Source organism: Pongo abelii, chromosome 13, assembly GCF_028885655.2.
Source record: "Pongo abelii isolate AG06213 chromosome 13, NHGRI_mPonAbe1-v2.0_pri, whole genome shotgun sequence".
In the NCBI taxonomy this organism is placed as follows: domain Eukaryota; kingdom Metazoa; phylum Chordata; class Mammalia; order Primates; family Hominidae; genus Pongo; species Pongo abelii.
Genome location: NC_071998.2, coordinates 32,911,058 through 32,928,299, shown reverse-complemented (window position 1 = coordinate 32,928,299; position 17,242 = coordinate 32,911,058). Strand labels below are relative to the sequence as shown.

At 31.4% G+C, this 17,242-nt stretch overlaps 1 long non-coding RNA gene across 1 annotated transcript in view; it reads left to right on the top strand.

Annotated features, from left to right (window-relative positions):
* The first annotated feature begins 6,418 nt into the window (after positions 1-6,418).
* LOC129047820 (uncharacterized) overlaps positions 6,419-17,242 on the top strand; it is a 43,989-nt gene continuing 33,165 nt past the window's right edge. Inside the window, exons 1-2 of the long non-coding RNA XR_010136459.1 lie at positions 6,419-6,654; positions 16,288-16,355. This is a non-coding gene — a long non-coding RNA (uncharacterized LOC129047820). The remainder of the gene's footprint in view (positions 6,655-16,287; positions 16,356-17,242) is intronic.

Below are 17,242 nucleotides of genomic sequence, written 5' to 3'. Positions count from 1 at the left end.
TCTAACAGTCGTATAATCTGTTGCTGGGTGTTTGTATGTAGTATTTTCATTACAATATCATACTTTTGAAGAGCAAATCAATGGCCTGGGGAAAAAAATCAGAGGACATAGTGCCTCACTACCTCTCTCTTTGTTAATGTTTTTCTACCTCAATCCTTACAATTTTTATCCCTTGTATGGACTTAAAATAGTATGTGTTGTTGGTTAGGGGAAGATCATAAGTGAAGACAAGTGAGATGAAGTAAACAGATAGAGTTTGACAATGGGGCATTCTGTGGAAAGTTAACACCATGGAGTAGAAAACTTTAATTGTTAGATACTTAGGTATCTGGAAACTTTAGGCATTAATGTGTGTGAATATTTCTATATAAGTTCATAATAATATACAAAAAGAACCCACAAATCAAATAGACTTGACGCCCAACTTGTTTATACCTTCCAAAGAGCCAAAAATTGAGAAGGCACTCATAAAAATTAATATCCAACCTCCACTTTCAAATTTTCAGTGCGACAAACTTCATCGAATAACTTCCCAGCAAAACAAATGAAACTGGTGAAAATTGCTTTAAAAAATCACATAATACCTGTTGAAATTGTCTTAAGGGTTTAAGTAAAAAAAAAAAAAAAAGTCACATTTATTCAGAGAAATCTATAGCTAAGAAAGGCCCTCCTGATGCCAAAACAAATCTTACAGAATTCCCTCAAAAACTATCCTTGCAAAGGGGCCTGTCTGAATCTATTTAGCAATGCCATAATACAATACCTGAGACTAGGTAGTTTATAAACAGAAACATTTTGGCTCACAGTTCCAAAGGCTTTAAGTTTAAAGTCAAGGTGACAATAGGTGATTTTCTTCTTTCTCTAACAAAACTGACTAAAGAAGAAATAGAAAATCACAATAAAACTATAACAAGTAAAAGACTGATTAATCTAAAACTACTCAAAATGTGCAAGATGGCATCTTGCATTCTGTGTACTTTAGACAGGAAAATTTGGATTCTCACGTGGCAGAAAGCAAAAAGGCCAAAAGGCAAAAGGAAGCCAAACTCACCCTTTTATAACAGTATTCATCTCATATATGAGATAATTCTCATGGCCTTATAACCTCTTAAAGGCTCCACCCCTTAATACTATTACAATGGCAATTAAATTTCAACTTGAGTTTTGGAGAGGGCAAACATTTAAATTATGGTAGGTATAAATTTTACGAGATCAAATGGTGAAGTAATGTGTGCTCCAAAGCATTATTGAAAATTATAGATTAGTTCGCTGTCATTAGCGAGTCTAACAGCTGTATATGACATCAGCATAGGAAGACAGCTCAATAGAGAGATAAAGGGAAAAGACAAAGAGAACTTTGATAAAACCACTGTCATCCGAAGGTAATGGCATATGCCTAGGGCTGTGCCTCTAAAAAGCAAAATATCAAGCTTCACACTGAGGGAAAAAATAGATTTTACAAAAATAAACCTGCCAAATCACTATGTAAATAAGTGGGAAAATAAGAAAAGCCCTGAGGTGGGGTGGGAATCAGTATTTAGAGTTACTACACTATATTGTCTAAATGTCTACTTTTCCACAGAAAATTACAAGAGACATAAACACACAGGACAGTATAGGAAAAAATAAGGTAACAGAAATTTCTTGGGAGAGGGTCCATATCTCAAATTTAACATCAGACACACAGATTTTAAAACAACAAAATGATTACCACAGTTAAAACTGAATATTTAATAAGGGTAAAAGAGTCAACCCATCTGGAAGATATTACAATTTTAAACACATATGCACCTAACAACAGAGCCTTAAATTACATACAACACAAACTTTAAAAATTGAAAAGAAATAAATAACTCAACAATAATAGTTGCACACTTCAATATGCTACTTTTAATAATGTATAAAATTACTAAGCAGAAGATGAAAAAAGAAATAGATGGTTTGGACAACATTATAAAATAAATAGAACTAACAGACATCTATAGCACACTCCACTCAACAACAGTAGAATAAACATTTTTCTCAAGTGCACATAGAATATTCCCTGTGAAAGATAATATGCTAGCCCATAAGCCAAGAATCAATACATTTAAAAGTATTAAAATTATATAAACAATGTTCTCTGATAACAATGGAATTAAAAATATACACCAATAGGAAATTTGAGTAATTAATATGCAAAAAAGAAACAACATATTCCTAAATAGCCAATAGGTTAAACAAGAGATTTCAAAATAAATTAGAAAATATGTTTTTGTAATTAAACAGAAAATTCACATTAAACTTACGGAATGCAATTAAAGTTGCAAAATAAATTAGTTAACTTTGATGAAACTGACAAATCCTAGAAAATCACAGAGGAATAAAACTGACTCAAGAAGAATTAGAAAATTAGAATAAGATTATAACAAGTAAAAAGATGGATTTAGTAATCAAAAATTTCTCAAAAGAAAAGTTCAGGAAGAAATGACTTCACTGGTGAGCGCTACCAAATATTTAAAGGATATTTAATACCATTTTTTCACAACTTATTCAAAACATAGAAGAGCAGGAAATATTACTCAATTCGTTTTATGAGGCTTGTATAATTCAATTTTAAAGCCAACAAAGTCATAACAAGGAAATTACTGCCCAATTATTCAAATGGGTATAGATACAAAAATCCTCAATGAAGTATAAAAAATTAAATTAAGCAACATATAAAAAGAATTATGCACCATGAACAACTGAGATTTGAACAAGTGAGATTTCTTCATTGTGCATAGGAATGCAAGTTTGTTTTACATCTGAAGATCAATTAACATAATACACTATATATTATACAATAAAGAATAAAAGCCATCTGATCATCTCAATAGATATAGAAGTGCCATTTAACAAAATATACTGATCCTTCATTACAAAAATATTCAAAAAACTTAGAAAAGAACTTCCTCAGTTTGAAAAAAGACATCTACAAAAAAACTCAGCTAACATCAAAATACATGGGGGAAGAGTGAATTGTTTGTCCCTTAGATCAGGAACATGACAAATATGTCACTTTTCACGATTTCTTTTTAACATTTTACTGGAAGTTCTAGTCAGGGCAATTTAGCAATAAATTAAAAGGCCTTTAGATGATTAAAAAAAGAAATAAAACTATCGTATTTGTAGATGCATTATCTATATAAGAAAACCTTTAAGAATCCACTAAATTATACTATGAGGACTAATGAACAAGTTCCAATAAGTTGCAGGATACAAATAAATATATTTTTAAAGCAAATTATTTTCTCTGTATGCTAGCAATCAATAACCCAGAAAAATAGTAAGAAAAACAATACTAGTTATAAAAGTAAAATAATAAAATTTAAAATAGAAACTTAATGAAAGAAGCATGAAACTTACATTGCAAAATTACAAAACATTGTAAACAGTAAAAGAAGAGCTAAGGAAATGGAAATATATCCCATATTCATGAAATGGAAGACTCAGTATCACTAAGATGGCACTATTCTGTAAATTGATATAGAAATTAAATGCCATATCCAATTCGTATCTGAATTCTATATGGTTTATTTGAAGAATTTCCAAGCTGATACTAAAAGTCATATGGAAATTCAAGTGCTCAGAATAGACAAAGCAATCTTGAAAAATAACAAAGTTGGAAGACTCAGGCTTCCCAATTTCAAAATTTATTGCAGTATCTTTGTCTTGATACTGCAATTAAGACAGTGTAGTACTATCATAAGGAGAGACATATAAATCGATGGAATATAATTGAGAGTACAGAAATAAATCCTGATAATTATGGCCAATAGATTTTCAACAAGGATGTTAAAATAATTCAATGATAAAAGATAGTTGTTGTTTTTTAACAAATGATGCTGGAGCAAGTGGATAGCTGTATGCAAAAAAATTAAATATAATCTCTATACCATATCAAAAATTAACTCAAAATGGAATAAGTCTCTGAGATAAAGGTTCTAAACTTGTGAAAGAAAATGGTTTCTTGACACCAAAATCACAAGCACCAGAAAGAAAAACTGTATAAATTAAACTTGATCAAAGTAAAAACGTTTTTACTTCCACTAATACCATAAAGAACAAAGACAACTCAGGAAGAGGGAGAAAGTATTCACGTTACATATCTGATAAAAGGCTTGTATCTGGAATATGTAAAGAATTCTTACAACGTAGTAATAAAAAGGCAAATAACCCAACAAAAAAATGGACAAACAGTATTCAAAAAAGATAAACAAATTTTTATCTTCAACGTTTTTGGCAAACACAAGGCATTGATTTACACTTATGCAGATGAATATAATAAAAAAGACATGATGACCGTTGATAAGAATGTGGAGAAATCAGAACCCTTAAGCATGGCTGTTGAGACTGTAAGTGGTTTCTCCCTTTGGGAAATATTTTGGAAGATCCTCAAAAGGTAAAACATAGAGTTGTCGTAAGACCCAGCAATTCTACTCATAGATATATATCCAAAATAAGTGAAAATATATGTCCACACAACAATATATACACGAATGTTTATAGCAGTGTTATTCTTTACAACTAGAAAGTAGAAACAACCAAAATGTCCGTGAATTATTAAATGGATAAACAAAGCAAGGTATATTCATTAAATAGACTACTATTTAAAATAAAATAAAGGAATCAAATCAAATACTGATAGATGCTATAAAATGAATAATAGGCCGGGCGCGGTGGCTCACGCCTGTAATCCTAGCACTTTGGGAGGCCAAGACAGGCGGATCACGAGGTCAGGAGATTGAGACCATCGTGGCTAACACAGTGAAACGCCGTCTCCACTAAAAATACATTAAAAAAAAAAAAAAATTAGCCGTACACGGTGGCGGGCGCCTGTAGTCCCAGCTACTCGGGAGGCTGAGGCCGGAGAATGGCATGAACCCAGGAGGCGGAGCTTGCAGTGAGCCGAAATCACACCACTGCACTCCAGCCTGGGCAACAGAGTGAGACTCCGTCTCAGGAAAAAAAAAAAAAAAAAAAAGAATATTTGAAAACATTTTTCTACGTGTAATAATCCATTCACAAATATCCCCATCACATTATTTTATTTATATTAAATCTACAGAATAGGCAAATAGAAAGAATATTATTGGTTGCCTAGCACTTGGGGAGAAGTGGGGAGGTGAGAGAGGGAGGAGTTAAGGAGAAATGGAGAGTTACTGCTATTGTGTTTGGGGTTTCCTTCTGGAGTGATGAAAATATTCTAAAATTGATGATGGTGATAATGCACAACCCTGTGAATATACTAAAACCCATAGAGTTATACACTTCAAATAGGTGAATTGTATATATTTGAATTATATAATACAGTTATTAAATTAGTATCTATTTCATATTACATTTTATGTATAATTAGTAATACATTTATATATTCATGTGTGTGAGTAAAAGTACTTAAATGCATATATTTATTTGTGAGAGAAAGTAAAAAGTACAGCATGTATGTCTTTGAATGACATTTGGAATCCTGAAATAATTGTTCATCTTTATATAAATGAACATTCTATTTCCTGAATAACATGTATTCTTTCTAATTTATTGTAGAATTAGTGCCCGCTAAGTGAACAATCTTCCAGAATATTTCTGATGGTTATGGTTACTAATAAAAACTTCAACTACAGAATTTTTATCACTAAGACTGACAAATCCATAGGAAAGGACAGTATCAAGTAAGAGCAAAATTCCATAATCTTTAAGAATTTCCTTAAGGAGATAACAATTTTGAATAAAACATGAAAATTTGCTCCCCTGGTTTGTAAACAAATGGTTACTTAATTGAAAATTTGTCCTAAAGCACTGCAGTCATAATCTCACTTCCATGTTATTCAGACTTTGCTCCAAGCATTTGCATTTCAATACACATTTTGACATTTTGCAATATGTACATGCTGCATAATCAAATGGCATGAAATATTCAGATAAAACATAACACATCAACACAGTGGTTTCAAAAATAGTGTTTTTATTTGTAACTTGAAAAATAAAGTTACAAAAAAAGTGTTCATTAGGGGATAATATATACATTAGGAACCTTGTGCATATACATGAGAAATATAACATGTATATGCTATATGTCTATATGAGAAATACAGTATCAGTTTTATAATTGACAAGCTTATTTACAATAATAATATTTATATACATTATGTTTTTTTTCCAGCAGAAATGCTATACAGATGTACTGTCCTTTCATTCACCACTGCTGAATTGTTTATTTTTATTCCAAATGTCACAACTACAAGAATATATTTCAAAAACATTCTAACCACTGATATGAAATTAACTTCATGCTCTCTAGGAATTTAGACTTCTTAGTGTATAATTATGAGAGATGATCTCTGGATATTGTTTTTTTTCTTTCTATTCCAGTATTAGGCAACAGTACCAATTCATCTACTTCTGACCTCCTTGAATAGGATCAAATATCTAAATCAACATTGTGATCTTTGCTTATAATCTTCTGTAATATTTGTTTTATTTCTTGTTTACTTTCGAGAAAATTTCCCTAAAAAAGTGAAAGCTGAAGTAAAGAACAATGTATAGTGAAATAAAACAAATCTGGGCTTTCACATTCTGCTTTTAATTCAAGAGGAAAAAAACCAAAAAACAAAACAACTCAACCTTTTTCCTGTAAGTACATTTTTATATATAAACGTTTTATTCTTAACCTATAAAATTGGTCAAAGAATAATAATAAACTACCAGTATGGCCAACATTGTTCTGATTCAGTCTTGCCCAAACAACAGAATCATTTTATGTTACAAAGAATTTAACTATCTTGGCCAGCAATAAGGCCTAAAAGATCTGAAGCAATCTAGCCCCACTGAACTTCTGAGGACTCCCTTCTCACTGAAGAACAACTTTAGGGGTTGGTGCCAAATTTAAGCAAGAGAGAGACCTTACAGAGGCAGGCAAGTCAAGTTCCACATAAAAGTCATTCTCAGCAAACTATCACAAGAACAGAAAACCAAACACCACATGTTCTCACTTGTAAGTGGGAGTTGAACAATGAGAACACATGGACACAGGGAGAGGAACATCACACACTGGGGCCTGTCGTGGGGTGGGCAGCTAGGAGAGGGATAGCATTAGGAGAAATACCTAATGTAGGTGACCGGTTGATGGGTGCAGCAAACCACCACGGCACGTGTATACCTATGTAACAAACCTGCGCTTTCTGCACATGTACACCAGAACTTAAAGTAGAAAAAAAAAAAACATAAAAAATTCTAAAATTGGAGGAGGGAAACAGAAGCAGGAAATCTGACAAGGCAACCTACCGTAGTTTTTAACGCTACCCTAAAATGACAGAAGTTGAAGTTCTGGAAAGCTATAAACGCTATGAGTCAAACTTTTTTCTTTATGTTTGTAAAAACAAATTAAAATAGGAATAAACAAGGGGCAAGTATTGAAGTTAAATTCCATAGAAAATTATTTTAAAAACAATTAAGAATAAGGAGCCTTATAACATCCTGATAAACATTTTAAGCATACTAAAAAGAAAATAATAATTATAATACTAAAGGAAGCAATTCGTAATATATTATTTCAAAACAAGTTGGAAAACATTATTATACACAAAAATTTGAAAGAACAACATAAACAGTATTATAAAAACTCAGAAATAGAGGACAATTCAAACAGATGAATTAATATGAAAGGAAATAATATGAAAGGAATATTTATTTTAATGAAGACTAAACTAGGAGAAACACATGGTTTAATACACACAACAAAAATCTATTAAGAGATACAGATGAACAAAAGAACATTTTAAAAATATACAATAACAAAGGATGGGATGAAACATATTAGAGAGAAAGTAATGAGTATTGAGGATTGATAAAGAGGATTGAACATATAGACACTACAGTTCCTGAAGAACCTAAGGAAAGTAGCACAGAAAATAATTATTAATATGTTCCTTTCAAGGTAAATTTTCTTTTAAAAAGTTTAAATTTCACATTATTGGATGCACTGTGCATCTGAGAATATTGACTATAATGGTAAAAATCTATCCTAGTGAAACTATTGCACTTCAAGGAAGATAAAAAATTAAACATATGACTTGGAAGGAAAATGAAACTAGAATCTTATCAGACTTTCAACAGCAATTTTCATGTGAAGATAGAGTAATATAACTAAGATATTCAAGGAAAGAACATGTGAACCATGGACTTTAGATTTAGGAAATTTGAGCTTCAAATGTGAAGGATAGAGTCAAACTGTTATCAAGTGGCAAAAACTCAGGAAATGTAGTTCCCAGGAGTTCTTCCTAAAGATTTTACTCAGAGCAGTCTTCAGGAAAGGAAGACAACCAGAGAGATTTAGGCATAAGAGGTGGTGTGAGCACTAATTGTTTCTATAGGTTCGAAATTCAGTGAGAATTAAAAAGGGGAGAAAATAGTATTTAATGGCTATCTGATCTGATAATTCAGATATATTGCAACTATTACCAAATGAGAAGATAATGAGGTTAGCATATATCAACATTTTAAAGCATGTTCAATAATAATAATTGGTGATAAATAGAAGTATTAATATTGTTAATCTATAACTGTTTTATGTAAAGAAGTTACTGAAAATACGTAATTATCAGTTATATTAATCCTATCATCACCTATTTTTATTGAAAACCAGAATTCTCAGTGTGGAATTAAGAAGATTCAGTTGTAATATGGAAGAGATTAAGTAAAATCCTTGTGATACTGCCACATATGGAATAGAAATAGCAGCATGAAAACATGAGGTATTTTACCATTATATATATATACACAAACACACACACACACACACAGAGAGAGAGAGAGAGAGATTTCCTAGCTAGTATATATGCCTAGTTTCATTCATTAAAAATGTCCTAGAAACAATGACCAGTGCAGAAGCAGTTGGCTTCCATAACACCAATAATGGACCTGATATGTCATTTCCTATTAGAAGAAACCAGAGCTTCATGGAACAACAACTGATTCTCATTGTGGGGCAGAAAATACACAAAAATCCTGAGACATCTTGACATATGGTTATTTAAGAAAGATCTCCAAGATATAAAAGCACTCTGGACCTCTCCCCAATATAAAAGCATTACTGAATGAAAAAAACAGCAACTTATTCTTGCATTAGGTTAAACTTATTCTTGCATTAGGTTTATTCTTGCATTAGGTTAAAACACACGATACCTAAAGTAAGAATTTAATTTCAGACAAGATATTGACAATAATTAATATGTCCTTGTTAGTAATTTTTTTAATTGTACTTTAAATTCTGGGATACATGTGCAGAACGTGCAGGTTTATTAAATAGGTATATATGTGCCATGGTGGTTTGCTGCACCTATCAACCTGTCATCTAGGTTTTAACCCCCACCTGCATTAGGTATTTGTTCTAACGCTCTCCCTCCCCTTCCTCCCAAACCCCTGATCAGCCCCAGTGTGTGATATTCCCCTCCCTGTGTCCATACTTTACCATTGTTCAACTCCTGCTTATGAGTGAGAACATACAGTGTTCGGTTTTCTTTTCCTCTGTTAGTTTGCTGAGAATGACAGCTTCCAGCTTCATTCATGTCCCTGCAAAGGACATGAACTCATTCTTTTTTATGGCTGCATAGTATCCCATGGTGTATATGTGACACATTTTTAAGAATACACTTCTGTGACAAAATGCAGGCTAAATTATCAAAATATGAAAAAAGTTGTGCGTTCTGGACCAACTCCTAGAAAGAATGCTTAAATATGTAGGAGATGGAGTCACTGCTTGCACACAATGAACACCAATTGATTTTCAGACCAACTTCAAGTTAGTTGGTTATCAAACCATTTGGAAAAGGTCAGTTTTTGTGTTAGTTTTCAATTTGCATTATGCATCAAAGCAGTTGTTTATCTGGTACAGGTCACAGGATTTTGATATATTGTAAGAGAGTTCTTTTTAAAACTTCTCTAATGAGGCACGTCTAGAATAACAGAAAGTTGTTTGTGGTTTATGGGGTTAAGCTAAACAAATAATGCTCTCTCCCTAGTGATTACCTATCATATCCAAATCTTAATGAATAATTGATATAGATAATGTAAAGGAGTTTTTTCATAGTAGAAAACATTCATCTGTTATATATTCATAATAAATTATTAGACATCAATAAACCTATTGTTATGACAAGTATTTAATACAATGTATAATTTTAAATGGTCACAGTGGATGAATAACTACCACTTCTAAGGCCCACCCACCAGCTCAATCCAATTGCAGGAAACATTGATAGTTTTATGATTCTAGTTTTGCAGATAGTCATAATATTTTTAAAAATAATTATGTGTTTACCTAGAACGAGAACCACACTAACAGGCCCTTGTGAAAATAAAAGAAAAAAAAAGAACATCATTGTAGCATTAGTAGGTTGAGATTTTAATGAAAAGGAGTTCAGAAATTGTGAATACCTCAGTTGACTAAGGTATAAATATTAATTTCTAAATATTAGAAATAGCTGGAAAGTAACAGAAGCCTAGTTCATTATTGATCTCATGATGAATCCCTGCTTAATCTAGAAAAATCACTTTCCTATCTATTGGCAGTTTCACTGCTTTATGGATTTGATGCCTCCCTTAACATCCTTATTGATAGCTAGAACAACACTTACTTATTTATAACTATACTTGCATGGTTTACTTTGCATACACAGAAGTCCCTTGAAACCTGAACACTTAATCATTCTCCTATTTTACAATACTAAAGGGATTAAATGTTGCTAGAGAAGAACCTGTGAAATTACTATAAAAGTTAGCAATTAGAAAAGTGGTCAACTTGCTGATAGCTTCCAATGAACAGTTCATTATCTATTTTAAAGCATTTAAGAAGTACTTTATTACTTATGTTGAAACCTAGATATTTTTCATGTCTATTCAAATGTAAATACAAAGATTTATAACACATAATCCCAAACCATTCCTACCTAAATCTAGCATCTTCTGAATCATATACTTAAACTTGACAAATGAAATGTCATTAACCTAATATAAATCCTCCATTTTCTGCATTGACATATGATAAATAAAAGGAAATCCCTTGTACCAGATATTGTTTCAATCCTAGTAAGCTAAATTTGTTCACACTCATGTCCATCTGGGGAATGTAGACCAGACTTGGACTTAAGAAGATGGAACATGACAGATTTATAAAACTAGAGTTCCTAGAGTAATACACTCTCAGCAGTAATTTGAAACACATTGTGCACATGTACCCTAAAACTTAAAGTATAATAATAATAAAAAAAAAAGAAAAAGGAAAAGCATCCTACTAATACAATTAGAACACACTGATACTTGTCTGTACATGGACCAAGGATGTGAGTGGTATTTCTCCTGAAAAAAAATCATATTTTAAGCCTGAGCTTCCACGGCCATGTATGTCAAATATATAAGATCTGCAGTGTTAAAACCAACAAATAGAAAACTATAATAAAACTTAATCAAAGCCCTGTTTTACTTAGACATCCAAAAACAAAATGGGTTACCCAAAGCCATTATGAAATACAAAGGTAAAACTAACACTTAGTCTTTAATTAACTTTAACCTAGTTGCTAGTCTTCCATGGAGCAGATTATACACATGACCAGAAGATTTAAGTTTTGTGTTGATATCAGACGACAAGCCAGGAGCTTGGGTTTTTCGGTTTTTCTTTATTTTTGTGTATTTATGTATGCATGTGTGTTTTGGGTTATTATTTGCTTTCGTTAATTGTTTTATCATAATTAAAATTTTAACCAAAATTTACAAAACATAATTCAATGAAAATGATTGACTGTCATAATAAAAATTTACCATAAAATTTCAGCCAATTGGTTATTCTAAAAGTTTGACTACTATTTAATCAATATGCTTCATTCAAAGAAAAAGAAAAAAAAATCAGCAATCACAAATTTCTTTTTTTTTAAATTATTATTATTATTATTATGGAGGTAACTCCATGTGGTCTACAGGGATCACACATTTCGGTTGAATATGCTTAGTCGCCTGAGAACTGTGCCACAAAGACTCCCTACACTTAGGCCTATTTTCTTCGGCTTCAGTATTAAGGATCACTGCTTTTGCAGATTGTGTTTCTCATTTATCTGTATTTCATGACCAATCTGTATTAATTCTGTTTTAACGGCCTCCTAGTCTTCTTAACTAGTAAAAGAGCTGAGGCCGGGCATGGTGGCTCATGCCTGTAATCCCAGCACTTTGGGAGGCCAAGGTGGGCGAATCACCTGAAGTCGGGAGTTTAAGACCAGCCTGACCAATATGGCGAAACCCCATCTCCACTAAAAACACAAAAATTAGCCAGGAGTGGTGGCGGGCGCCTGTAATCCTAGCTACTCGGGAGGCTGAGGCAGGAGAATTGCTCGAACCCAGGAGGAGGAAGTTGCGGTGATCCGAGATCGCGCCATTCGTTGCACTCCAGCCTGGGTGACAAGAGCAAAACTCCGTCTCAAAAAAAAAAAAAAAAAAAGTTGAGTGATGGTACCTGTCTTTGACTAAAAAAAAAAATGACAACAACAAAAAAAACTTGGCATGTTTACCGTATTCTGGAAAATTTTCAGCAACTAAGTACTTCCTCCTCATAACCAGGTCATCAAGCAAACAGTTCTAATGACTAATACTATTTTCATTTGGCTGTAAAAGGAATAATCCAATTGTCTTATCTGAGTCTGTTATTCTTGCAGTAGTTTTTCTCATATGTACCTGTGTCGGTGTTTCCTTTTAACTTGCAGTTGATGTTACCTGACGTTACCTGACGTTAATTTTCTCTATATCTGTAAGTGAAGGAAGTCTCATTATTGTACCAGACAAAACATAATTAGATTTTATAATGATGTGTTTTTAAGTGTAGCCCTTCACATAGGCCCTTTGGATATGTATGGATTGTAGGTATTTGCCAATATACATCATGCTCGTGTTTAATTAAAACACACAGATCTACCATCAAGGGAAAGGAAATGTATAGAAAGAGGTAAAAAGTTAATCAAGTATTGATTAAATTATAGAGTACAAAGGCTGTTTGGCTTGTGTAATAACACTTGTGTGGAAATATTAGGTGACTTGAGTTTGTACTCCATAACTTCTGAATGACTGCACAAGAAATCTGAAAGGATGAGTGCATCAATTTGAATATTTCTATCTCAAGAAGTTGAGACTCCCTACAGAAATGCAAAAAGGTGTCACGTCCAGAAATGAGAAAAAGCTTAGTGGACCAATTACACTCTGTTAAATATTGAACCTGAGCTTCTAGCTTTACTCAAATATGACAAATTCAGGTACTACAGAAAATGGCGCATATCAAATTAGGAAGAATTTCCAAGACTAAGAACACTCTTTGATAGTCAAGTTCAGAAATATTGGCTATGCTCTTCAGAAAAAGGCAAGCCCAAGTCTCATTACTTTCCTGTGAATTTGCTACAATTATTTTGTCTTGAGAGTGAAATGTTTCTGAAAAGATTGCTATGTCTTTGTTTACATCCAGGAAGAACTGATAACTCAGATTACAAAAACTCTTAAATTTGAAGGCATTATTGTTCTAATTGACTTATAAATAAGTATTTATATTTTAAATATGAGATAAATCTTATAAAAAGAAGAAATTGAACTTCTTATCTTAAATGACTGAAATATCTTGGCCCTTTAAGAAAAATATCTTGGCCCTTTAAGAAAAAAAAGTCTTATTGAAAATACCAGTCAAGAAAAAGTAAACTGTAATATCTATGGCAGATACATAGGTAAGAAAAAAAATGCAACTCAATATTAGGCTACCAACAAATATTCTTATTTTTAAAACCACTTAATAGTAAATAAATACCAAATCATATAAAAGTTAAAGCTGATATGATATTTCCATTTGGGGTGAATTCTTGGACATGATCATTTGTTTGGGTTAATAAATTTCATCTTGAAAGTATTATATTTTATTTTATCCAATACATTCTTATTCTCAGAAAGCTTTAGTTTGATTCCTTTTTCCTATAATTTATTATGTTAATTTTAACAATTTTTTGTTTTTATTTATTCAAACCTCCATACTCCATACTATGTTTTATGAATCAAAATACATCAAATTACTTAAAGTCATAATAAATGTAAAATGCACATATGCTTTAATAAATGTTTTGCATTGCTGTCTTCAAAATATATTTATTCTTAGGAACTACGGACATTGCTGCAAGTCATGTGGATTAAGTAAATCTACATACACCAGCTATATAAAATTTTAAAGTGCCATCTTTCTGGCAAGATTTAATATAAATAATTACAAAGAAAGTGCTCCTCAGGCTACAATGGTGTAACAAGACCTTAACTTAATTACCTATTGTGAACATTTGAAAAATCAGATAAAATACATAAAACAACTGTTTTCAGACATCAGACAAGCAAAACAAGACTATGGTATTTGTGGAAGGGAAACAAACAAAATGAATACTTCAGCAGCCCAGGTTTTCAGGCTGGAGCCGATTACTTCTGGGCAGTAGACCCAGGGAGGGAACTTACACAGCAGAGCTGGCATGGTGAACTGAGATGTAGATGGTAATGTGGGGAGGATGAGATGCCTGGGAGTTTGGGGGCAGAATAATTCCAGAGAGTAGGGAGATATAGAAAAAGAGTTCCAGAAACCAGTGATTTAAATAAACAATAAAATAATAAAAAGTGTCAGTGAATAATTTTGGAAGTTCATTAACAAAACTGAAATAGAATCTAAATGAAAATAAATATATGAAATGAAAGAAGGTCATTAGAATTATGGCATTCTTAAGGTCATTGTGTTTTTAAAGAAATATTAACTTCATTGACTATCCATCTACTCAGACAACTTTTTAACACTATTTTGTTACCTATTTTTTTCATCGTGTCCAAACTATTAGTCAAGATTCCAAAATTCTTCAGGATAGTATAACGTTTTTCATAAAAATAGTAACACAACCCTTATTAGCTGTGGAAAATTCTAGATAGAACATAGTAAATAGGTCTTGCCCTCCACCTCCATACGCATCCCCATCCACAATGCTTTGAATTTAAAAAAAGACTGCATTTAAGATCTACATTTCTCATAAAACATAAATTTTCATTCACATAACTCCTTTTAACATTTATCAAACACTAAGGATTTATGAATCAATCCAAAGAAATGGTATTATTTGGCTATTTTATATGCCATACCGGCATGAATCCAATCATAATTTTTATTATCTAGTCTCAAATTTATTCTTCCAAATACAATTTAGCATCCTTATAATTTTCATAATTAACATCCAACGAGCTTTCCTTGAAATTGCATAAAATTTGATATTTATGTACCTAAACAGACACATGGTGTTTCTCCTCCATTAATTATATTTTATCTTCCTTTGTAGTATTTTTTATTTTATTAAATAAGCTTTTAATATTAAATACCACTCTAGCATATGTAGTTTATAATTTGATAAGTGAGATTGGTAATTTTTCTTATTTTATTTTTTAACAGATATATAGGCTATCTATTGATCATTGATCAATAGATAGAATTTTGAATATCTATTAAAAATGTATGTACATTTTTTAACCAGAAAACTTACTGAATTCTATTATTATTTTTAGTATAATACTACATGTTTTGTGACGAATTACATGATGAATAAGGCATACAAAGATGAATACAAAGGTGAATAAGGCACAGCTTATTCATCAACATGCTGGACCACAATGAGTGAAAAATTGAATAAAAAATGTGTTTGTTGAAGAATAAATTAAAATATCTACATTTTTTCATTGTATAATATTATCTACCAGAAATATAGACAAAGGTTAGTAACAATTTACATAGCCTTGGTAGGTAAATTGGGAGGATGTGGGGTGAAAATACAAGACATAAGACAAAAGATCAGTATGTGTGTAAGGAAAAGCAAAATTGGATCCTACTGGGAAAGTTACATCATCTTTAAACCAATTTCCTCCTTAGTAAAATGAGGATAATTGCATTTTCTAAGGTCGTCGTAAATATAAAATTAGACTTTACATATAAAAGCACTTTGAAAAAAACAAAACACTCTTAATACACATCATTTTACAAATGTCTGTGAAAGAGAAACAATTTGTCTATGTTCTCCTAAATTGTCACATATTTTCTAAGGTAAGTGATAATAAATTAATAAAAGAATAATGGCATATTTCAATTATTTTATTTTTCTATTTTGATATGTAATGTTTACTCTTTTGTGTGGAAATGTATATTTGTTAAAACAGCTTTTGATGTTCTATGACCGACAGTGATTACCAGGCAATCAAGTTTATTGAACTGTGGAGAAAAATGGATATTCTTGAGCTCTCTATAAAAGGTACAGTAAATCTAGTAGCTGTGTAATTAACTTATAATTATGTAAGCAATAAAGGCATAATTATAAGATTATTAATATGATAAGATTATAAGGAATTTTCTGGCATTTAATTAACATTTACCGAGGCAGACTACAGCAAATTAAATATCAATTAATAAAAATAGTGACATTTATTTAGATACTCTATTAGTTGTCACAATTATTAACTTGTTATCACTGGCTTTTAAAATTCTGATTAAGTGTGTAAAAATCTCTATGATTTTTATGTGTTAAAAATCTAATTATATTAGTGTCCTATAATTTTAAATTGATTACACAGAATATCTCATAATAAATTTCAATATTATCCTGTAAATTGATGCATAATGGACATACACTAGTTTATAAAGCCAAATAAACATGTTCTCAAGAGCTAAACCATCTTACAAACCCTCTCTCTCTTTGTAGTACCCAATGTTATAATCTTAAAATTAAAAAAAATAATTAACCCTATGAGACAATTTATGTCTATAGCAAAACACGAAATATGGCTCTTCTATAGCTGTTCTATGTCTCTGACATGGATCTATGACTTAGAATACCTGCTTTGAAACATATAGCTGACTGTCTAAGATATATCTATGTAAATTCTAGCTTATCTATTTTAGTCTTAATCATCTGGTCCTAGCAAGTACATTGAAGGTGATAGATGTCTTAACTAGTGTAAAATACACATTCCATCCATATTAATTCTAAATACTCACCATTCAGTTCTTTCATTCATAATTCCCAGTTACCAAAATGATATAAAATGTTAAGAAGTATACTAACAAAAAAGCCAAAACCTTTGTAAAAAATAAATTATTACGTTAGAAAAAAATTAAAGAAAGTAGATCAGGAAAACCACC